This window comes from Phalacrocorax aristotelis, chromosome 2 (assembly GCF_949628215.1).
Source record: "Phalacrocorax aristotelis chromosome 2, bGulAri2.1, whole genome shotgun sequence".
NCBI lineage: Eukaryota > Metazoa > Chordata > Aves > Suliformes > Phalacrocoracidae > Phalacrocorax > Phalacrocorax aristotelis.
This window is the reverse complement of record NC_134277.1, coordinates 69,483,216-69,507,003: the sequence shown is the minus strand read 5'-3', so window position 1 is coordinate 69,507,003 and position 23,788 is coordinate 69,483,216. Positions and strand designations below refer to the sequence as shown.

Here is a 23,788-nt window from a genome sequence, read left to right as displayed (position 1 = left end):
CAGTACTTGTCAGGTCTGGGTGACTACTCGATAAACATATTACCTGCTGGCATACAAATATCACTTTGTATAAGGCAGTTACGCAGTAAAAGAAAAGGGAGAGGCAGGGCAAAAACACTGATCGTGCAGAGTCCTACAGAAAGACAAGATCTCAGATAGAAAAATGCTAAAACAAAAATCACCCTGATTCAGGGATAGCTACATTTTTAAGGAAACTATCCACACATTTGACTTGTATTTCTATTCTGATAAAGTAAGCGATGTTGTAATTTTTATTGGTGTATTTTGCAGAATATATGTACTGTCATCAATAGGGATAGAAAATTAGGCTAGAAATAGACTCTTTTTCATTAACACATTACTAAAAATTTCAGAATTACTGTCACAGTTAGGATACACACTTTGGGAGGAATATCCTGCAGTATGAAATGACTAAGAACTTCAGAATCAAAATGGAATGCCTGTGTTACCACACAGTATCATTGTATGTATAATTTTTATGTTAAATATTTATATTAAATATTTTTTCTTCATGATACATCCATGGATCTCTTAATTTATCTTTCACTGAAACAAGTAATGAAAGGAGTTATAGAGAACAGGTGAATTGTGCTACGATTCCACAATGCTTACCCATATATGTATGTTTGTTTTTTTTTCCCTAGGATGTGGAAAAGAAAGCAATGGCTTTCATAATATACTCTTACAAAAACACTATGACAGCTTTCAATGAAACTTCTGTGTGTTTGTGATACCAATTTGCACACATTTGCACACACATTTGTATACAGCGCTATGAAAATCGCATCTTAGAAATCAAAGGGGGCAGGTGGAATAAAAATTATTAAAATCACAGCCAAAGCACGCAGTAAACTGTAAACCACAGTTTGTTTACCCCTCTGATCTTAAGTAGTTTTCTTTCTTTGCTCTTCCACTGGTAGTTCCCAGGCACATGGATGTGCTTAGATCTTGAGTCCGGCATGCCCGTCATTTATACTGTTGGAGTCTGGTTTTGACTATGGAAAGCAGAATTATCTACTGAAGTGTGGGAATAATGTAGGAACACCTTATGTTGCCCTAGATTTTGTATGTTAATTCTAGGAATATGTTGATTTAACTTGATTGAGGCCTCCTGGAAGAGGAGCCATCCATGGGCCAACCCTCCCTAAAAAAAGGCATAGGAAAGGGTGACTTAAGATAAGGCATTCATTTGTCACCTGAGAGTTGTTAACACAATGGCAGCACGGTTGGCCATGAGCACCTTGCCTTTGTCTCCTGCTGAGCCTTTGGGACTCCCTTAGCTAGAGAGATAAAAGCCCAGGAACTCACAAAAACAATTGAATTTGGCAGGATTGAAAATGTTACCTTTCAAAATGTGAAGGAACAAGGTTCAGGGGTGTGCTCTGGGTGTATGAGGGAGGAAGTTCCACAATACCGGTTAGCCATCAAAAGATTTTACAGAGAGAGGGCTTTGTGTAGGCTGTAATTTAAAATATTATTTGTGTAATTTCCAGTTCTTGCAGTCAACTAAGATTTTCTTTTAAGAAGGCTATGCATCGGTGTATATTAACTGAGTAAGAAAAAGGAAAAGCTTGATATTGGGAAAGGTTTTCATTCTGAGTTGGAGAAAACACGCTCCGGAATATCGTCGTTTCTTGTATATTCTGTAACATTGCACCTGCTAGACACGGAACCATTTCTGTACCTGGCATGCCTCATAGTTTTAACAAACAAGATACAGCCTCCAGTTGCCCACCTGGCAAGATGATGTGGAGCCAGAAGAACCAGGAAACCTGGCATCCTTAGTCTCTGGCTAGAGTGTTTTGAAGGGAAATCATTCTGTTAGAAAAATTCTCTCAGTTCTTCTGGTTATGGAATCCAGAAACAGGACTGTAGGGTGACCAGTCAAGTTTGTCCTGCAGGACAAGAATGGCTAATGCACTGGACCTCTCTGTATGTTACTTTTTGATGAGTAAAAGTTGAGAATTGGATGGAAATCAGATGTGTCATCCAGCAATTGTTACCAAAGTATTTTTCTTTTTATAAATAAAGTAACATCCAAGTATATTACAGAAGACTTACTTTCTCCTTCTTTTCAAGGATATACCTGCTTCTGAAAAGTTATATACCTTTTTCCCTACTTCTGATCAATTTTTGGGACGTAGTTCCACATTATGGTATGCAAGTAAATAGAAAGTGTTAGAAATCCGTAAGAGAAATTCCCATCACTTTTGATCAGACTTTCAATGAAGCTTTGTTTTTTTTTACTTAATAGCTTCTTATGTTTGTAATGTGAAAGTTGTGGTTCAGGGAAAGGTGCAGAGGCTCATGTTACAAAGCATCTCCTTTTTGGTGAGCAGTGTTAGCAGACCTTTTTGCTACCCAGTGCAAACTGACTACAGGAATTCTCCAGTGTGTTCCCATCTTCCCACGTCTCTACTGTCAATGCATCTAGAAAGTTCTAACAGGTCAATAATCCCTGAAAGGGAATATCCATTAGGTTAAAATGAGGACTCACTGCCATGAAACACTGGCTTTCTTTTGTAATACAAAAGCAAATATGATTCTTCCCAAACAAACTAACTTCCAGTTGCCAAAGAGTTCTTCCATCTCCACCACAATGTTGAAACATGCCATTAAAATAAAGAGGTGTGGTTGGTATCCCTAGAAAATATTTATACTGACAGACATAGATGAGATTGAAAAGAGCCAAAATCTTTCAGTTTAGGTTCTGCAAGCTGTTGTTGGCCATAAATATGCTGTTTATTCCAGAAGGATACAGAGAAAATCTGCCCTGTGAGACTTCCTCTACAGTGGGCAAAAGACATTTTGGAGAACCCTTTAGAAAGCTTAGGATCAATGGTACATAGCATAAGCATAATGTGCTACAGGAAGGCAACAAAGAAGGGCAGGGTATGACTAAGTTTCTTCAGTAGCCAAAATTCAAAAAATCCTCCAGATGGTCTTAGCAGACTGTTCTGTGCCCCAGAGGAAGGAAAAATGGGGTTGTGGGTTATATCAGTCTAAAGTGAGGGATAGTTTGTTGGTAATGCCAAGAGTATGCAAACGCTTTCTTAAGCCAAGGGGTTTTTTTTGTGCCTGTACCTTCATTGCACCCCTCTTTTCATGGGGGTAATGGAACGGATATGTTTCTGGAAAAAGTTCATCAGTGATCAGACTTGCTGATGCCAATGCCTATGTGAGGATGCAGTACATGCAATAACAACCATTTTGGAAAATGAGGAAGAGATACCAGAGAGATATGCAGACAAGAAGAGATTCTTGTTCTAAAAGTCAAAGTTTTATACACAGGGAGTTAGTAAAAGACTGAATGCAAAGCCTAAGCACAAAGCCACTCTTGTCGCGTTAAATTAAGTTGATTTTAATTTCATGTCTTCCATCTAGCTCTTGCTGGGCACCGTAAAGAATGCAGGCAGGATCTGGAATGTTGATCAAGTCCAAGGATAAAGCGACAAAGAAAATGACCACTGGTTTAAATGACATAGTTCAAATAATTGTCAATGAAATGCCCTGTGTGTAAGACCTTCTGACATGGTGATTAGCAGTTTTCTGTTCTTTGTTGTTGTAAATGTTTCTGTCCAAATTAATGATAGATAATTGTTTGTGGTCACATGATTATGGTCATGATTTACCATCATTGTGTTGGTATCAAAAAACAGACAAGGTGATTTAACTACTCTTGGATGAAAATACTCTGGAAAATTGGGATGCTTTTTAAGTTTCTAAGGTACTATTTCTTGCCAATGAATGATAACAGCATTTCTAACAGAAGTTTACTTCCAGAAGGCATCACCGCTTGCACGACCTTATTGACAAATACAAGGATTCTGTTTATTCTCAGTGCCAGTGGCTTCAATGCATTTCCCTTGGGGGAAAAAAAAAAAAACAACTCCAGGATGAAATGAATTTGCCTCCCAAACAATAAAATAGCTAAATCTAGCGCCTGGCTAACATAATTCTATATAGCAATTTACGGTCCATTGAATGTTGGACTGTAAAATTACTAAGAACCAGGAAGTGATTGGCTTGTAAACCTTAATAAAACAGTAAAGCCTGGCTTTCTGCTAATGAGAGTTTAAAATTCTGCTCAGCTAAGCTTAGGACATACCTAAATGAGGAAACTAACTGACATAGCTATTCTGGGACAAACTACAAAAAAGTCTCCTATATGGATGCTTTATTTGAGAATAAAGATTCTGTTTAAGTCCTATAACAGTTACTCTGTTTTATGAAGTGAGTAGCGATTCCAGAATAAATGCATTTTCAGGGAAACTGTAGAAGCCTGTATGGTGAAGAACTTGGTAATGCCAGTCAGAGAACGTATTATATCCTGTGAGAAAAGCTTAACCAGAGTTCAGGCTAACTTTCAGTAATGTATAGTGTAAATCAGGTTAAAAACAAACCCCCAAAACAGGTGTAGTAAAATATTGTCTTTATTTTGCATGATTTTCAGCAAGATAATTCCTTGTATACTTCCTGTTATTGTTTAATGGGAGTTTGCTATGTGCATCAAAGGAAGAATATCCCTCTAAATGCTTGCTATTGTTTTGCACTCAGAAGTCCAATTGTCTGCTTTGGTGGGAGTTCCCTATGACCATCAATGAGAGTATCAAGTTAATAAAGAATTCACTTAACAAAACTGTATTAAGATAATGCTAAAGGTTGCAAAAATCCTGTAAAGGAAAGGTTTCACACATTCCTAACTAACTACTTGGAGTCAGGTTTAGCTTGGTGAAAGTGAATGGAGCTCCAGAAACATTGCTGCATCGTCTTCAAAAGAACTTACACACTTAGTTCTTGTCTTAACTTTCCAGTGAGGTCAGTGAGTAGGTGTTAATAGTTGGAATATCACCTTGTAGATTTTTTTTTTTCTTCTTTTTTTTTCTTTTCAGCGTTGGAAGGGTGAAGTTGGAAGTCATCTCTAATAGTCATCTTGTCTAAACCACCTGTTCAAGCAGGATCACCTAGAGCAGGTTGCACAGGACTATGTCTAGATGGCTTTTAATCTTCTTTACCCTGGAGATAAATACACGTAACTGGCACTGACCTTCTGGCAAGAAAACTTTAACATATCGATCTTAGGGGATTATGTCCACTGCTCCCATTTTACCAGACGAGTGTTTGAGCGTTGCACAGATTTCTGGAGTATGCTTTTTCATAACTCTCCTTTGTCCTCCCAGGTTCTGGCTCTTGTAGGTCTTGGCAGAAGCGTCTGTGCTACCACGTCGGAGTACAGCTTTGGGGCCACATTCACATTGTGGATAACTTCACATTTTGCTAGCTGATTGTCTCTCCGTTCACTGACTCCAGAAGGAAATGGAGTGGGGAGTTAACCTGGATACATTTTACCTCTTAACCAAAATATCCTTGGGGACTCATTTGAGTACTGAAGTGCTTAAATTGTGTCTTTTTCCTGTATTCCTTTTAGAATATTAGGACCTTTGGAGAGCCAAACACTTTTCTGAAAACCAAACACTTCTCAAGAAAAAGCTATCATGTGTGAGTATGATCTTAACTAAGACTTTCCAGCTGAACTAGTTGTAAGCTTTGTGCCGGAAATATGTGTGCAGGGGGTTAAGAATTTACCTCTTTATAGCCTGATAAATGTATATATAACATTTATTTAAGCTCTCAAGAAATAGCAAGAGAAAAAGATAAAATCCTGCTAGCCTATCTAGGAGACTTAACTGTGCTGCTTCACTTAAACCACTCTTCTCTTGGACCATCATCTAAATGACATGTAAATGACTGTTACCTCAGGACCTTTAGGAAGTCTCAGTGCTTTGCATTTGACTTATTAGAAGCTTTTAATGACTAGTACGAAGTCACAGGACAGAGCCACAGATATATAGTTACACATTCAGAAGACTCTATTAAAGGCCTTTTTAGCTTTGCTGTGAATTTACGATTTGAGAATTTCCAAGAGAGAATATTTTCTGAGACAAATTTCATTGCCTTAGGATAATTTTAATATTTTTTTTCTTTAATGCGATTTGTCATGGTAGAACATGGCTAGACATTTTCCATGTGGGTTTACTCTGTGCTTTCTGTGGCCTGCAAGGAATTAGTTTTAATTAATATGACTGGCAAATGCATTGTTGAAATAGTAGTTGTGGCAGGCATGCCTTTGTATTAACAGTTGGGTTAAACAGCCCCTTTATCACAGCTATTAGCACCTAATATTACTGTCTGATTAAAGATCATTCAGCAGATTAACCAGTCCCAACGCTTCCACAGACCCCCAGACAGGTGCTCAAATAAGAAAATATGTTAAGTAAATTAGCACTAGTATCACATCATTCATGGCTTTGTCTTGGCCACAGAAAAGCGAAAAGTTACTGGGCTGTCTGGTGTTTGTTTTTTGTTTTTTTTTTTTGTCCCTCTTAAGCAGCAGGTTAACTTGTACAATCCCTGTAGATTCACATTGCAAAAAAGGCAAGATCAGCACTAAGGCCTTTGTCCTACAGTTGACCTGACCTTCCTGTCTCATCAAAGAGCACTCTGCCTTTCCTCCACCCAGGTTGCTTAGCAGGATAGGTGTGCTTTTACACTAAAAACATTATATTTCTGGGGTTTCTTTGACAGTGGAAGCAGCATGTCTATCCTGTGTCTCTAGAAGTGCATTTTATTTTAAATTCATGCATTTGGGCTCATAGGTAAACTGGAAATGCGTAACTTAAGAAGGCAGGAAATCCCACAAGAGTTCACAGAGCATAGCTTAGCTGACAGTTCACTTTTTAATGGGTGAAATGAAGCCTTGACATTAATGAGCACAGGCCCCCTGACTTCAGTGGAATTTTGCATCCTTATACCAGTCAGATTTCTGGCTCAATTGTGTCAGATGGCAATTTATGGTACCTTTCATGTCCCCCTGAAAAGCTATGTGTCCTGTGTAGCCTGGGGACTGTTTCTGACAGCAAGGCTGCAGAGCAGAAAATAGTGGGCTGATGACAGACAAGACCCCAAAGTTTTTGTGTGCCTTGAAACAGGAGCAGTGTGTCCTGTCCCTGTTGATTTCTGTTAACTTTGAAAGGGCCAAGAGTTTAATATAAGTAGCTGGCACAAGAACTAGCCCATAGGTAGGGCTAGCACTACCATAAGAACGATCTGAGCAGTGCTCATTATAGGATATGGCATTTTCTTGGGCATCTGCGAAATAAACATAATAAAATAAGCACTATTTATTGATGAAGTGTTATTCTTTGCTGCTCTCTTTGGAGAGGGTGTCAAAAGGACACACTGGTGTCAAGTGGATTTGGACATGTGCTACCTCACGTTGCTTAAAAACATGCATTTAAAAAAAAACCTCAGACTATGTCTGGTTAGGTGGAGATGAGTGTCTAAGATGCCTAGGGACTCTGACAAAAAAAGAGGAGCTAGCTTGGAGCCTGTACTTCAGTCTCGCTCTAAATAGACTGCCACTTAGGGTAGAAAGTGGTGACATGTAAAGGGAGCTTTAGCGATGCAGCACATTATGAAACAAACCCCTTCTCCCCATACCACCAAACCCCTGAAGCATCACAGTCTGTAAAAGATGCATTAGATTTATCAATAGACCTTTCTTTACTCAACTGTGCTGCAATTCCTTTTGGGAAAAATTGGATTTTCATCAAAGACACAGAAGACTATAAAATTGGAAGCAGATGTGAGGTTGGATTGGATAGCTCTATGGCTGTTTCTTTTGTGGAAGCACTTTTGAACAAACCCAGCCTTATGTGCTCCTTGCTGTCTTGCCCCGTGTAACTCTCTTGCCTGCTTTTTACATTTTCCAGAGAACCAGGAGGTGCAGTGTGACTAACTGATCTAAATGTAAACTTCTTCCCTATCACATCATCTATCTCTTGATTTTCCAAATCTTCCTGTATTTTTTGGAAGACACGTTTAAACAATAACCTCAATATTTTGCATTGTTAACAAAATACAAAGAAATACAGGCAGTGCTCTGCAAATAAAGGCTGAATTTTGTTATGGTTACTAGCACTTTTACTGGCCTGGGTGAAATTTATACCTGGCCCATATATGATACCTTAATTTATTGGTATGTTTTAATTTGTTGAAAACAAGCTTAGATCTCATTTACTTAGAGAAAGGTCTGTCTTCTGGCATATTGATGGTGTTATTAATGTAAATGATGAACTGGGAGAAGGAGTATGATTTTAAAGATTATTAAATTTTTTTTGGTGCATTTTTATTCAGTGTCTTTGGTGCCACATGCAATGTGCTGCAGTCAAAAGAGGAGCCAAGCAACAGGATTTATGATGTTGTTTATCTGTTGGTGATGTTTCCTCAGTTCTGATTTACAGCAGAACTGAGCGTGGGCCCAGTGAAGTACGGCTTAAAATCCACAGCTTGCCCAGAATTCATTAGGGCTTACCCAGCTTGATCCAAGACTTTATAAGGCTTAGCTCTGCATTTTGTACCTGCTGTATGTGGACATGCAGTCTCTTAGGAGTAAATTTTTTTCCCAGCTCAGGGCTGGTACCTGATGAAGAGAGTCTCTGGTGCTATTGCATTCACTCCTGAGGGCAGCGCAGCTGCTGCTCAGTTGTGAGCCTTTGATGCTCTGTTGCAAGCCTTCGATGCACTGATAACTTGGCCCAGAAATGCTATGTTCTTGCAGAACAGAGGGAATAGCCATGAGCCTGGAGGACTGGTCTGTGTCAGTCAAGGGTTAGCACAGGGCAGGTTCTCTCTTCAGTGCTCCAAGAACTGACATTTCAGCTCATCCCTTCACTTTGGCTTCCCATTACAGATCTCTGCAATGCTTTTGCTTCCTAGGTCTTCTCCCCATACTGCCCACTACATGCTCCCTCCCAGCTGTCCCCCAACTCATTAAAGACCTGCTCAACTGCCTCCTCAACCCACCTGTCCTCTACATGCTGTGCCTGCCCCTTCTGTGTCTTTTATGAGCTCCACTTCTTCCACGGGGTCAGCCTAACTTTGGCTGGCTTGTCTTCTTGATTTCCTCACTCCTGTTGCTAAGCAGAGTTGATGAGACAGGAAGAAAGAAAGTGGCAGGGACTGCTAAATCTGAACACCTCTTCTGCTAAGCTTGGAGCAGCACTGAAGTTATTTTAAACATGAGAAGTAATTAACATGCCTTTTTTAATGGCAAAATAGCCTGTTGGAGATATTGAAGTGTGGAATTCAGACCCTGAGATTTAACTATGGAAAATCACAGGTGGGAGAGTGAAGTGGCAAGTTTTCAGTAAAAAAGTTGCTTTAACTGTTCCTCGTGTAAATACAAATCAATACATTTCTGGAATAGATGCGCTTGAAATGTGATTGTTGTGTGAAAAGTAATTGTGTCAAACCAGGAGATCAGAATTCAGCCATTACGACACAAAAGAGAAGAGATCTAATTCAGCCCATGGATTAAGCTACTTGTGTAAGGCTGAGCCCACCATTAAAAAGTGTTCAGTTCATGCCGGAAGGTCTTCCTAAATGTGGGGTCGCTTCCTGAATCTCCACAGCTCACCATATATAATACTGCACGGATTAACTGTGGATTTAAGTGATGCTTCCCAAAATTTTGTAGAACAGATCAGGATCCAGGTTCTGTTCTCAACTTCCAGTTTCTGTCTCATAAAACATGAAGATTGGGGTGTAGATATGCTTTTCCAGAAATACAGGGTTACCATGAATCTCTGTCTCATTTCTGAATGATTAACAGTGAATCACTGTTTTTTTACAAGTTTCAATGCATTTGCTATATGCCAGGTGTCGCAAGAGCATGAGAACATGTACCGATTTAAAACTGGCTAAACAGCTTCACAGTGGCATCTCCACTTGGTAGTAGGAGTCTTGAGAAGGAACTACTTGGGTTTACCCTTCCTAGTATGGATAAGATACCGTCAACCTGAACATTATTACCTTTCCACCCCCGCCATCTCATCCTTTCTGTTTTCCCAGTAGGAGGATCAAAAGAAAGTCAGTTAACTGCAGCTTTCATCAGATAATCCAAAGAAGACATTAATCTGGAAGGCAGTATTACCAAATAATTAATTTGTGGGTTAATTCCATCCTTATTTATCTGATTTTCTTATGATTGTGAGTGTGGGTTTCTCAACCTAAATCCTGGTACAAAGGACTCTCTGCTTGAGGAGAGTAGTCCTGGAGGTGAATGAAGAGACAGGTAGGAAATCACAGAATCACAGACTGGTAGGGGTTGGAAGGGACCTCTGGAGATCATCCCCTCCAACCCCCCTGCTTGAGCAGGCACACCCAGAGCAGGGGGCATCCAGGAATGCATCCAGGTGGGTTTTGAATGTCTCCAGGGAAGGAGACTCCACAACCAACCTGGGCAGCCTGTGCCACTGCTCTGGCACCCTCACAGAGAAGTAGTTTTTCCTCATGTGTATCTTCTTCAGGGCACTTGGTAGCTCCTGATAAGTTTTAAGGGAAATTATTATTCTCAGCAGTAAGACAATACTCAATGACTTCCTGCAAATCTGAAAAAACAGTAAGCAGAAAACTATCCTAATTTCGTATGTACATGCATCATTACTTAGGAAGTATTTGCACTGAGGCTTACTTCCTTATGCTAGAATTATTAAATTTGTTTTCTATTTCTCATGTAATCTCCATCTGGTTGTTCCAGGTGACCACTGATAGGTCACTAGCGAAGCAAATCTGTCTTTTTATCAGGGCATTTTCCCCTGTGCTGCTCTGACAGTACCAGTGCTATTGGTGGGTATATACCGAATGCAAACAGACCATATAGGGGAGAATCACCATGGAAAGAAGTCAGTCTGTGAGCAGTGGGGCTAATAAAACGTGGTTTCCATTGGCTTGATGTCCTTTGTCCCTTCCCCTTCACAGTGCGCTACATTGACCTTTCTCCATTTCTTTTATGGCATGCCATTCTGTAAGAAGCCACATGCACGTTGCCTACCCCAGCACTGTGCATGCCCGGTTCTAGCTGGGCAATTGGTTGCTGCCAGCTGCAGCACCTGAGCTCCTCCTGCTTTTCCCTCAGAGCAATCACTGATTTGGTTGGCCAAAAGCTCAGAGGGAGGCTGGAGGAGAGGGAGCAGTAAGAGATAAAGAGATGGAAAGAAGCAGATAGCACAAACATTTAAGCCTCATAATGTACAAAACTAAGCTGAAAATAGCTGCCAGTGATTACCCTTAATGAAAGTTTACCCTGAATGCATCGATGAGATGTCAAAGGTGCAACAGCACCAGCAATGCATTTGGGCTGTGTGACAGTGGCCTCTCCCGCCCACCCCCATGCTTTAATTACAGTTCCAGTAACTTTCAGGATCTTTTTGCCAACAATTGTAGTCGGCCTAAGATCAGGCCAATAAATCATACTCTTGTGGGCAGCTGAGCACCTGCCAGTTACTTCAAGCCGATTGGACCCACAGATGCTGCTCCCAGAGGAAGGTTGGCCAGTGGTAGTTGCTGGTTTGAAAATAACCTTAAGCATCCAAGTTTGAAAATGTTTATTAACATTTTTATCCTTTAGCTGGATGTTGTTTTAATCCAATATATTGATCACAGATTTGGGAGTTTTGCAAAGATGCTTCAAAAAGCTTATTGAAACATTTGTTTGGGTTCAAAGAAGTGGATTCCAAATGGTGTGGTGGTTGCTGTGTAGAAACATGTCAAATGAAATACTGTATGTTTGCAAGTGTTAGTCAAATCCCTGCTGACCTTTAGGTCTCATAATAAGGTTGCTATCCAAATGGCTCTGCTTAAGAGAACTCAGCATTTAAACATCCATTTAAAAATTGATTTGGTTGAATGATAGTGTTCATCTTGTCTGAGGCCCAACATGTCCTAGAGGAAAGTAAAAGGAGCGTTTCCCTTCTAAGTGTTGTCAAACCAGAAAGAATGATTGTTTGTCAGTTTTGCATATGTCAGCATAATAGAAGCTTAGTCATGCAAATCCTTATTACTTGGCAGTTTTGCAGCAGGGAAAAACAGAGCGTTACCATATTTTATCAGTGTTTGTAGTTAAAAGTATGCCTTTCATTGTGCTTTTTAAGAGCAGATGCCAAGAAGTCTTGAAAACATAAGTAAGTGCTAAAAAATATTCTTCTGATTAAAAAAAGGGGGAAACCACCCCCTGGCTAGTTGAATGTGTTGGTCTTCATTTCCATAAAAGGACATGAACTATTTATATGTTTCCTTCCACTTCCATGAAGGGAAATAAAACAATTATTCAGTTAATGACAGATTTTATTTTACTATTATTTAGTGATCCTGGTAAGTGCAATAATATACTACGGAGTTTCAAATCACCAAGGATTTCTTAGCCCTTTATGGGACTACAATATGTTGTAGTATGTTAAGTAAATGAGCTGCGCTAGAGCAATGATTTACTCTTGTAGCCCGTGGACACACAAAAGAACCAAGCTGGAAAAAAACTGGCTTTAGAAAGGATAGCAGGGTAAGGCAAAGAGGATCAGTCACTTTTTAGGGTGCTCTTTACAGTGACACAGAGCCAAGTTTTTTAGGGACAAGGCTTTTTCCTTTCTTGTCTTTTCCTTTATGGAATAGTGTCAACCATAAGAAGTGTCTGGTAATTACTTTGGCCATATCAGGACAGATCTAGCCGTGACTCACCAGGGCAAAAACTGGTTGGGGCAAAGTCGTGTATTTCTTCTGAGCTACCTAGAAGTGGTTTGTTTTCAAGTGAAGTTTTCCTTTCTGGCTTCTTTATCATTCACCGACTTACTGGTTTGTATGTAGGAATGTCAAGAAGTGGGTTTAGATGCTCATTTTTGATTCTGCACTGTATTCAGGTACTCTGCTGAGGTTGTGGATGCTGATTACATGGTATAAATCATTTGATGCCTGTTTGTTTCAGATCATCAGAGGAATGAATGAGACCTCTTAACGCAGCCTCGCTTTTTTGTGTAGGTTTGCAGAGTCGTTGCACTGCCTGCCTCATCTGGATTACCAGCAGACTCCTCTTAGGAGATATTAATTATAGGTGAAGCTATGAATGCCACCTATAGTTAAGCTTGCTTGACACTTTTCATCACAAGACTCTGTTTTGAGGTGCTTATAAATTTGTCAAATGTATATTATTGGGTCTGAAAATGTACATTATTGGGTCTGAAAATGTACAGACTGGGAGACTGCATCTGGCTGAATATCTAAAGCTTCAGAAAAAATGTCTTTTTTTTTTTTTTTTTTGTCCTGAGGACATGTTTAAAAGCAATGTGTTGCTTTTTCGCTTGTCTTAAAAATAAATGTGTCCATCCATTTTGTTGAGAAACATCAACGATTTGGAGAAAGAATTCAATAATTGGGAGGTAGAAGCAATGTGTCCCTATGTTGCCAGAGTCCAGGCTTCACAAGTGTCCTAGTGTACATGCAAGAAGAACTCAAGAACTATTAAAACATAGAAGGGATGTGGTGGAAAGTAAATTAACTGTGGAGATTTAAGTGAAGCTACTTAGTAACTACTGTTTTCCAGGTTATCATTGTCTGATCTTTTCACCTGTGGCAATGAGAGGAAGTTCATCCCATTCACAAAATCACATGGGTGATTTCTTGCTTGCAAAGAAATGCTTGTACGCTTGTACACTTGAGTAGTACAAGGATGGCGTGACAGAAAAGTCAACAGGCACTCATAATCCTGTCTTTGTAGCAAGTCTTGAGTACAGGTCAGTAAATAAGACCTGGTGCCTTACGGAGAGCACTAAGAATTAAAAAAAAAAAAGATGAACATTCATGTGTGTAATAATTAGCATCTAGTCTGTCCACTGAATGAGGAAATGGCTTTAGGAAAAAATAGTCATGTCATCCATAGTCCTGTATGCAATGTGTACACCAAGGGACCTGAAATGCAGTTGTCTGATAAATCTTAGAAGGTTCTAAGTTTTGAGTGATTGACTTTGTATCTGTAATGTTCTTTTCATATGATCTTTGGCATATACTTTGCTACTTGGTATTGTCTGTAGCTCAAGCAGTAGAAGACGTAGGAAAATACCTCCAAATAAAGTAATTCTACACTGAAGGAAAGAAACAGCAAATTCTTTTCTTAAACCCTTGGATAACTTCCTGTTTTGTCTGCAAAATAATATTTTTCCTTGGAGTGGACAAAGATGTTAGACATAGCAATTTCACTGGGATAGAAACATCATCACATAAATAGCCTACTGTGAATGACATTTCAGGTGGCTCAATCAATATCCTGCAAGGAGTAAAAACAGGAACAAATCCCTTAAAAAAACCTTGTAAATTCCTTAATTGGAGATATATTGGAATTTCCTCATAGATACATATTACTTACAAAAGAGTGAGAAAATAAACGCTGCATTATTCTAAAGTCGTAACCACATACCAATACTAATTATCTGTTGATGAAATATTTGTATGATCCATTTTTTTTAACTTGCGAAGGAATAGTGGATCTATATTCTTAATAGCAATTATCATGCACAAACACTTAGCACTTTTCACTCAAATTTCAAAGAACTCTGCAACAGGATCACTGTTTCGTAGGTGGGGAAATAGCAAAGAAAGGTGAGGAGCTTGTCTAGAGCATCACAGCGTGTCTGAAGTACTGTATTCTGCCCATAGCCTGGTGCCTCCCAACATCAGAGCTGCATCAGAGCTGCATTTTGTGCATGTTTTCTCCTTAGATGTGTCACACGGGTCTGCAGGATGCCCTTGCACAGTGAAATAACACAGACTTTGATTGTTGTTTCTAAGACCATGATCTTGGTGGAAAAGTGATTTGAAAGCTAGTCAGAGCAGAAAGTTAGAGTTGACAGGACTGTAGTTTGCTAGCACTTTTAACACAATTGTCAGTATTTTATTAGGATGCATTTAAGGCTAAATATTCAAGGGTGGCGCTTGGGATTTGATCTCTGGTGCTACGAAAAAAGGTGAGAAAATCTTCTGTCTTGACAAGAAGTTGTGAAAACTTGCAGTCTTGTGAACAGTGGAAGTTTAAAGGTACAGACAGGCACCAACTCTTTCAGCAGCTGTGCTAGTTAGCTTAAACTGTCTAAATAGTAACGCCACCCACTTCAACTTCAAGTGGCTTCGGGAGTGTTTCTGTAAGCAAGCTCTGCCAGCAAATGTGAGGGAGCAGTAACCTCTGCAAAGAAGTGACGATCAACAGCTGGGGCTATAACCTTCCCCTGGCATGTCTGCATCCAGCAGGGAACATCTGTCCAAAGCCTAACTTCCAAAATTTACAGAACAAAGGTATAGTTTGTTTAACAAAATTGCTCATATTAGCTACATAATGGAATGTGCTTTGATTCTGCTGATGCCAGAACCACCCAACTTTTACTTTCCTTACTTGATTAGAATAAATTTATTCAGAAAGCTCAAGGTTTGGGTTTTCAGTTTGTTTGTTTCATTTGGTTTGGTTTGTTTAAGTAAAGAAATTAGAGCTTAGGTCATGTAAGGCTCTCTTAGCTTAGGAAATAAACTTCAGTGTTACTCAGATTTTTTTTCCATTAAGCTGCATAAGGGTCAAGATCATGTGTGCAAAATATTTGATTATAAGATTCTCCCAAAACATGTCAAGATTTATTTGGTATGATTTAGATATGCCAAGCAGATGAGAGTATACACTGCTCTCATTAAGTGTTTGAGGTTTAAACACATGCTCTTGAAAAATGATCAGTCGTAGAGAAAGTTGCTTCTTACATTTCAAATCTTACTGGGTACTGGTATCCATCAGTTTCTTTACTGCCAAAACAGCATCATGAACTTCAGGTAGACAGATTGCTCTTTTGATTTAAGAATGACCAAAACAGCACCCAGAACATGCACAGTACTGTATGAAACTTCAGTGTATCAAGGTCTTCTATGTCAGTAATTTGAATTCAGGTAGCGTGTTATACTTTTTTTCATAAATAAATAGGAACCATGTTTGGAAAGTTAGGGCAAATGATCCATGAAAATAATTTCCTTCTTCCCCTGCCCCTCCCCCCCCCCCCCCCCCCCCGAGAGTTGTTCTACTCATATTCATGTCTGTGAAAGTACAGCACCTGCTGAAGGAGTATAAGGTCAAGTTGAGTGTTGATTCCTACACTTACTTCTTCTGGGCATTCCTTCGTTAAATCATGCATTTGTTAGCCACAGAATAATCCAGCATTGAACAATCCTTGAAATAGCCTGAACCTTGAGTAACAGCATTTTTTTATACAAAAGAAGACAGGCAGAAGAGCCCTTGTAAATATATTGTCTACCGCCAGAACACAAATACGTAATTTGACAGTATGCTTTTGTGGACAAGAGGAATGAAAGTTATTTTAAACTTCTCTCTCTTTTCCTCCTACCTTTGAGGTTATAGCTGTAGTGAAATACCCCAAATGTCATTTATTCCTCTCTGTGCCTCTTTCAATATAAGTCTCCAAAGCAACAAGCAACATCTCTTGTGGAAAAAAGGGTATCTGAAAGCAGTTCTGAATACAGCAGATGGTGAAATATGAATGAAACTAAAAGAAATATGATAAACGGTGTCTACCGAGAAAGCTCCCATGGAACAGCTGAGTGAGGATTGCTGATGCTCAGAGTCGCGTAATTATGAAACTTAGTGAAGACGAGCTGTCAGGAGATCTCTAAATAGATAGTGCAGCCAACCCCTATAGATAATGTTTCCTACTTCCTATGTGTGCCTCTAAGGGATGTTACGTCAGAGAAGTTGGTGTGTTGTGCTCCCAGTAAAATGGCTGAGAAAAGATACGGACTGGTAAAAATACATGGAAAGTTTTTTGGGGTTGGTCTTTTTGTGTATGATCTAACCAGCTCCAGGTTATTCAGCACAGTTGTGAAGGAAAACAAAGGTTTGGTATTATCTGGAAAGCTGAGAGGTGGGTAGATACCCAGTAGATAGGGGTTTCGTCACAGTTTCCATTTGCCTTGATTCTGCCATTTGGAAGATGATAAAATTAACACCTTGTCCTAACTGCTCTGCTTTGCACACATCATAGAAAGGAGAGTGAAAAAAATGTCATTCATTATTTGTAATTTACTGTTTTTAAAAAATCTCCTTTTGCACTTGGGACAGCAAGTTTTGTTGTTTTATGGAAGAATTCTCGATTTACTTTGCATGTAGCTGTTCTTTTGGAAATATATTTGTTATACAGGAAGGTGTTAGTGGCTGCCATCAGATGGTTCTTACATCTGTAGAAAGTCTCAGATCTGGGTAAAGATGTTAAATGTGCTAAACAGCTTTCCTTCGGGGCTAAATGATAGGAATATTTAAATGTCTTTTTAGCTGCTTGTAGGAAGGCAGTAATCGAGCAAAGGAAAGGCTGAGTGGAATTAGGCTGTGCAATCTGAGAGACTGGTTCCAAATGCAGCAGAAGAAATAAGTCAGGTAAGAAACTGTGAGCATGGCTTAGGAGTAAGCAGAGAGTCAAGGCCCTTTGGGGCTTATGACTCACTGGCCAGGGAGGCTGGGGCATGCTGAGCAATGAAAGTGGCTGTTATTGTTTGACTTTTTTACTTTGTCTGGTTATATACTTTGCAAACAGCATTGCACAAAATAGAACTGCAATGAGCATATCACCAGCTTCTTCTTTCTCGTGGATGTAACCCATGGGTAGCGCTGCACATACAGCTGTGCAGGATACATGCCTGGGCATCAGGTCATGGCAAGAAACAGTAATGAAATATTCTGCTTCTGAAAGAATTTGTGATACAACAGCCAGAGAAGCAACACTAATAACTTTCTTATCCTTGGCACGGAAATGAAAATTATGTAGGCCGCTCTTCACTCTTTAAACAAACAATTAAGCAGTGCTTTAAAGAAAGCGTATCTGTTACCAGACAGCTTGAAGGTAAGGTACATGGACATTGGAGCAGTATTTACACTTCTAAAGATTGTCCAACTAGGAAAGATATCCCTTCACATTGGTGTAATTTTTCCAGGTGTTTACCTGAGAAGTACTTAGTGCCATAATAAAGCCCAATAACTCAGCTGTCAACAGGATCTGTTGAAAATGTATGGTCTGGCAAAATTCTGGGTGGGTGCACTCAAAAGTTGATAGCTGCTTGTAAGCTTGGACCAGTGATTAATCATGAGGAAGTTAAAAAGAAAAAAAAAAAGAGCAGAACATGAGTGCCAAGAATATTATCAACACACACCTAGAGAAAACTGCTCTTTTGGAATTGTTTTATTACTAATAATATTGATTTTTTTTATTACAGCTGGGGTTTCCAGAGAAGTCAGTGGGAGCTGTGCATGATTCTAAGGTCTGGTGGTAGTATCTCCAGTGAAAAGTTCGCCATACTGTAACAACAGTGAGCATCATGAATGCAGGAATGAAAACTGTTTGCAAGCTATAACCCGTCTGCATCAAAGTCAGCAAGGAAAAGGCATGTTGTACCCTGTATTATTTGTAAAGTAGAACATGATCGTACAATAAAAGTCTTGTGTCATAGTGGTTACACGTAAGGAAAGCATTGCAACCTTGATATTCTCTTCATATACTAGGCACAATGAGCTACTTTTTTTTTTTGTATGATGTGTCTTGCTGTGCTAGCAGCCCCATTGAAATTATGGAATAAAATGTATAGGCATGGTATGATCGGTTCTTTAATGATTGCAAAACACTCTAGGGTCTTCAGAAGAAGGATGCTCAAGAACTGTGAAATAGCTTTTATTAGACCCGGGCAGGGGGGTGGTGAGGGGATGGAGAATGATATAATGGGCCCCGGTTCAGATGGTGCTCGTTTAAATCTGTCACCTCTGAGTGGAGCACTTAAAGGAATGTATAATACCAAGTGTATGAAACCTTGTTGAATAAGGTAAGCATCAGCTGAGTCAGGTGTATGCTTGTATGCAGCTTGCCCTCTTCTTGCCTTTATTAGTCTACAGCCTGTGAGACTAGCTGCGAACAGGGAAAACTTGGCAATGGAGCTGGTTTCTTACCCTGATAAGTTGTAACAGACACATGGGTAATGTTGCCTGTTAATTTAGAAGGCATTTAACACTTAATCATGCTTGTCTAGTACAACCCAGGAAGGACACTGCTTTCTGCAACCTCTAATTGGGTGCCATCAGTAATATAAGCCTAAGATTGTCCCAGTCAGCAACTGTATTGCCTAATCAGCAGGAATGTATGCCCATTGGGGATCAGACATAGATAAGCAGGAGAGAGGGAGAGAGTGATCTGAACATATCTACGAGATGAGCAGCATGTCAGGAGCATAGAGGATGTCTAGATTTATGTGCTTTTTGGCAGCGCTAGTGAGCTATTAATCATTTCTCAGGAATAGGGCTCTTGTAAATCAGAGGTAGGAAACACATTTCATGGATAATCACGGCAAAAATGTCAGCTTTGCTATTTGGTCATATGCTGATAGGATGCTTAGCACTGGAGCGGACGCAATCACACACATAAAATCAAAATAGTACTCTCACGATGAGTGGAAAGCAGGGAGGCCCTAGATAGGTGAACTTTTCATCAGTATCTGAAAAGTAGGGAGCTAAAGTGTAATAACAGAAAGGGAGACCTATAGTGTTTTTAAGGTGAAGCTTTACGGAAGGAGCCTGGACTGAGTTCTAGTCAGCATCTGGTTATAACACAATAAATTTGAAAAGACACACTTTGCATCATTTTAACAGCTGGCTGATCAGTTCATGGTTTTCTTTTACTTTTATTGCCCTGCAATTTGCTGTATATGGCCCTTACGTGCAAATACCTCATTAGTCGCGCGGTTGCATATTTCATGAAGTATACTGAGTGCACTGTCAGAATTAAATATTGTCAGGATAACGAGCAAGGGTGGGGTGTTTTAGCTTTATCACTGAAGTCAATGTTCAGGCTGAATAGAACAGTAAAAGCAGCTGGAAAGCAAAACACAGGAAAGGTCTCCCAGGCTTTTGTGTACTAGACCCATTGCTCAAGGACTGTTATTTAAAGAGCTCTTGGAAGCGAGTCCTGTGTGAGGGAGGTGAGGGAGAAAGCCTCACCCAGGGCTTTCCAGTGCATTACTTGCTGTAACCAGTCAGAGCTGAAAATCTCAGTGGCTAAATCGGGTTCTTAGGTTAAATATAACGGTGTCCTCAGTGCACTTTTGGCTGAAGAAATTTCCTAATGTTCATTTCCTTGAGGGATCATCCCCTCCGCCCCCCCAGTTTGTTCCATTGGCCTCCAATCCTACGCCATTTCTCTATAAATTATCAACACACAGAAAAGGAAATGACGTGTAACTGTTGTCCAAGTTAATGCTGGTTGCATCTACACAGGGGAATGGTTTTCACACAAGTCCCCTGGTTTTGGGTGCAGCCTTGGATAGCACCAAGTCCTGCCCCTCGCAGGCGCTGGGATGGAGGCTGCTGGGTGACTGTCCCACACCGCCAGTCCAAACATGCTGAAATAACAACCTGTGGGAGACTTTTAACTGCATTTCCTGGGAGTTGTGGGAATAAAGTCCAGGCTTTTGAAACTCCCTGGGAAATGTCCATAAATCCCCATGAATCACAACCACTTTTAAAGCCCCTTTCAAATTAGAAGTCATGGCTTTTTCTCAGAAAAAATATATAGAAATAGTGCTTTGAAAAAAACTCATGAGTTAGCTTGTAAACAAAAGTATCCTGACAGTGACCTGTGCCAGTGTTTTTCTGTATTTGGGTTGGCCCAAGACAAATTGGGTCAGAGGCAGGCTTGAAGCAGGGATGTGCTAGCTCCATAGACGTCACCCTGTTTGGGGGCATCAGTGTGCTGAATGCTGTAGACTCACCCTGAGATTCCTTATCTCTCCTCTTAAATGAGATCAACTGAATTATACTGGAGTATTTCCTTCCACAGGGCTAGAACACTGGCTTGTGTTTTTAGGGGGATTTTATTATTACTTTAATTCTTGCCATTTCCAGGGTTGTGAAGCTTAGGGTACCTGCTATGTGGATGAATTTGTCGTCAGATAACTTTTATCCACCAGAAGGGGTGATTTCAGCATACTTGGTTTCTCAGGCAGTCTTAATTTGCTCTTGCCTGGCAGTGGAGAATCAGAGGAGAAAGAAGTTCCCCTCTCCATCTCCCTCTTACCTGAAAGTCAACATGTCCCGTCTACACTTCTCCAGATTTATGATGTTTCTGTGGTGACTTCAGTTCAGGACAATTAAACAAACAAACCAACCAGAGAACATACTTCTTCCAAACAGGTATTACAGCATCTTTTTTTCCCTTCTAGTTCCCTCCTCGCCCCCCCACACCTTTCCCAATAGGTGTTACTTCATTCGGTGTGGTGAAATTAGTTGTCCATTTAATATGCCCTGACCTCAGCCACAGACTTAGAAGTTCTGTAGTTTCTGTTGTCACTGTCCCAGGAGTGAGGTCTAAACACCAATGAATTTCCAGAGAAGGTTAAGAAAGGAGTGAGGTGAGAGTCAGGCTGTTAATATACTATGCTGACCTCATCCTTTTTTTTGGCTTATTTGCAGGCTAACACATTTCAGCTCTCCTTTCCTTTTGCTAATTTAACAAACTCGATGTCTTCTAGGGTATGGCTTCATGAAGCAGATTGCTCACCGTTGCCACAATTCAGTCCTGCTTCTTTTTCTGCTCCTGGCTTCACAGTCCTACTTCCTTTGCACTGTCATCCTTCTTGCTTGTCGTATGAGGCTCTGTTAGTGTTTGCTTTTGCTGAGTTGTTCTTCTGCCTGTTCAGTGAGCTGAAGCAGCTCTGGGCTGGTAGAGGCGGAGCAGCAAGAGCACGTGTTTAGGAGAAGGGGCTAGGGAAGGGAGGGGAGGAGGAGCAGGGGTGAGAGAAACAGCTGCTTGTTTCATTGCAATAACCTAAACTGTGTCCTCAGCAATGGGTTTGTACAAATCCAGCTGAAAGGATTTGCTGCATTTGCCACAGGGGCACAAGAAGGAGGCAAAGTCCGTCTTTCAGTCACTGTGGTTTGATAACCTGCTGTTCCAGTGCCCTGACAGACCTACAGCAGTGGTGCAAAGTCCATCAGCAGGTGGTGGTACCCTGATCCCTCTGCCTCTGAGGGATGTTGCCCCACCATGGCAAAGGCACTGGATCTGCACAGGAATCAGATTCTGAGCCCATGTGGCTTGGAGTGTTGCTCGGCATAGTCCTGATTAGCCAGGAAGGACACCTGCTACTTTTTGTTTCAGTTTCACATGTCTTGGGAATGCGTGTGTGTCTGCCTCTCAGACCCATTATCTTTAGCAAATATTACTCCACAGCACTTTTAAAAGTTATTCTGATACTTCCAATGACTTGTTACTTGGGTGCCAAATAGAATAGGTACAGCAGGATATTTTTCATCAAGTTCTTATTAAAAAGAATGTAAAAAACCATTAATTGATACTAAGTCATAAAGATCTGGGCCTCCAGTTATTCTCAGAGCCCTTAGGGTGAAATTAACCCTCAAGTAGAGGCTTTTTAAAGGCTTTTACAGCATTCCAGTCCTATAGGGGGTCTGAATAAAGATGTATTATGGAACAATTTTACTGTATAATTTTCAGGTTCAGTGTCTGCCTGGATCTTTTCAGTGTTGAGCTGACTATGATCCCTAATTTTGGACAGATTGAGAGTTCCAATGTAAAGCCACATTAATAAATTTGTCAACTTGATAAAAACTTGACCCACAATAAAGCAATACTTGATGTTAAGTGTATATAGTATGTAAATGTTTATTATCTACTTATTATATATGAACCTGAGATTATTCTGGTAGCTATATGTGATAAAATATAATTATATATATATACACATTATATACACACATCACATTATGTGTATATATGTAAATACATACTATTTTTAGCCATTGTGGCGAAAAGTCAGAGGGGAAAATGGGGTAGTGAATGCTACCAGTTTTACTTTGTGGTACACTGAATAAAGCATGCTTCCAGTCCAGACTAAAGAAAATATTGCCACGACTTAATGATGTCTCTAACTGAAGAATGTAACTTCAGAACAAGAGTAACTGGTTGTACTTTCTTATAATGCTCCCTGTGATTTGATGCAACTTTTCCTCTGTATGTTTTCTTTAATTTTTATGTTTTATGTGAAAGCTGAACAGACTGAATTTGTTTGTAATTTGGAATTTAAAGCAAGGGTCTTTGTTAAAAGCCCAGAGGAACTTTCCATATGACTTATGGGCCATTTGGGCTCAATTGAATTTAATGGATTTCAGCTGCATCTCCACAATGGCTTTGAAGGAAGTGAAGGGAGATCTATAGGTCTTAATTACTCAAGACGGGCTTGTTTCTCTTGAAAAGGCTGTTTGCGAGAAGCAGGTTGGGAGTATTAAAGTATATATCCTGAAAGGGGTGAAGGAACTGCAGTTTTGAGGAAGGGGCTAGGATGAAAATAGCTTTAAGATGTTACTAAGCAGCTGAACTAGTCAACCTGGACTGGCCCATGGTAAGTTCTTGTTTGTTTGCTTAAAAGTAATAAAATGATTGGAGGGCATGGCTAAGCCAAACTTCTTTTATGGTCCTTTCAAGAAAGGAATGGAGATCTTGGAACTGACAAGATAAATTAGGCTGAGACCAAAAGAGAAACCCAAACAGATAGTCCCCTTGGCCTCTCTCACGCTGGTTGACAGACATAAGTTTTTGAGTCAGCAGGTGAACCGTGACTTCTAAGAGCAGTGGTTTGTTTATGCTTCCACTGTACAAAGCATTTCAGTGGAACAGAACAAATCTGACTGTGCAAATTTCCATTTCTATTTCATATTTCCTTTTGTATGTGCATCACTCATGGCCTTCTGGATTGTTGTTACTAACTTTGCTGGCATTGTCCCTGGCTTTGCATTAGGAGGTGTCTGACCCATAAGAATCTCTTATGACCCTGTTTTCAAGGCAGGCAG

General features: G+C 40.0%; 1 long non-coding RNA gene across 1 annotated transcript in view; it reads left to right on the top strand.

Annotated features, from left to right (window-relative positions):
• Positions 1 to 18,533, top strand: part of LOC142052995 (uncharacterized) — a 37,222-nt gene extending 18,689 nt beyond the window's left edge. The window contains exons 4-6 of the long non-coding RNA XR_012659051.1: positions 5,450 to 5,520; positions 17,222 to 17,323; positions 18,157 to 18,533. This is a non-coding gene — a long non-coding RNA (uncharacterized LOC142052995). The remainder of the gene's footprint in view (positions 1 to 5,449; positions 5,521 to 17,221; positions 17,324 to 18,156) is intronic.
• Positions 18,534 to 23,788: the final 5,255 nt, after the last annotated feature.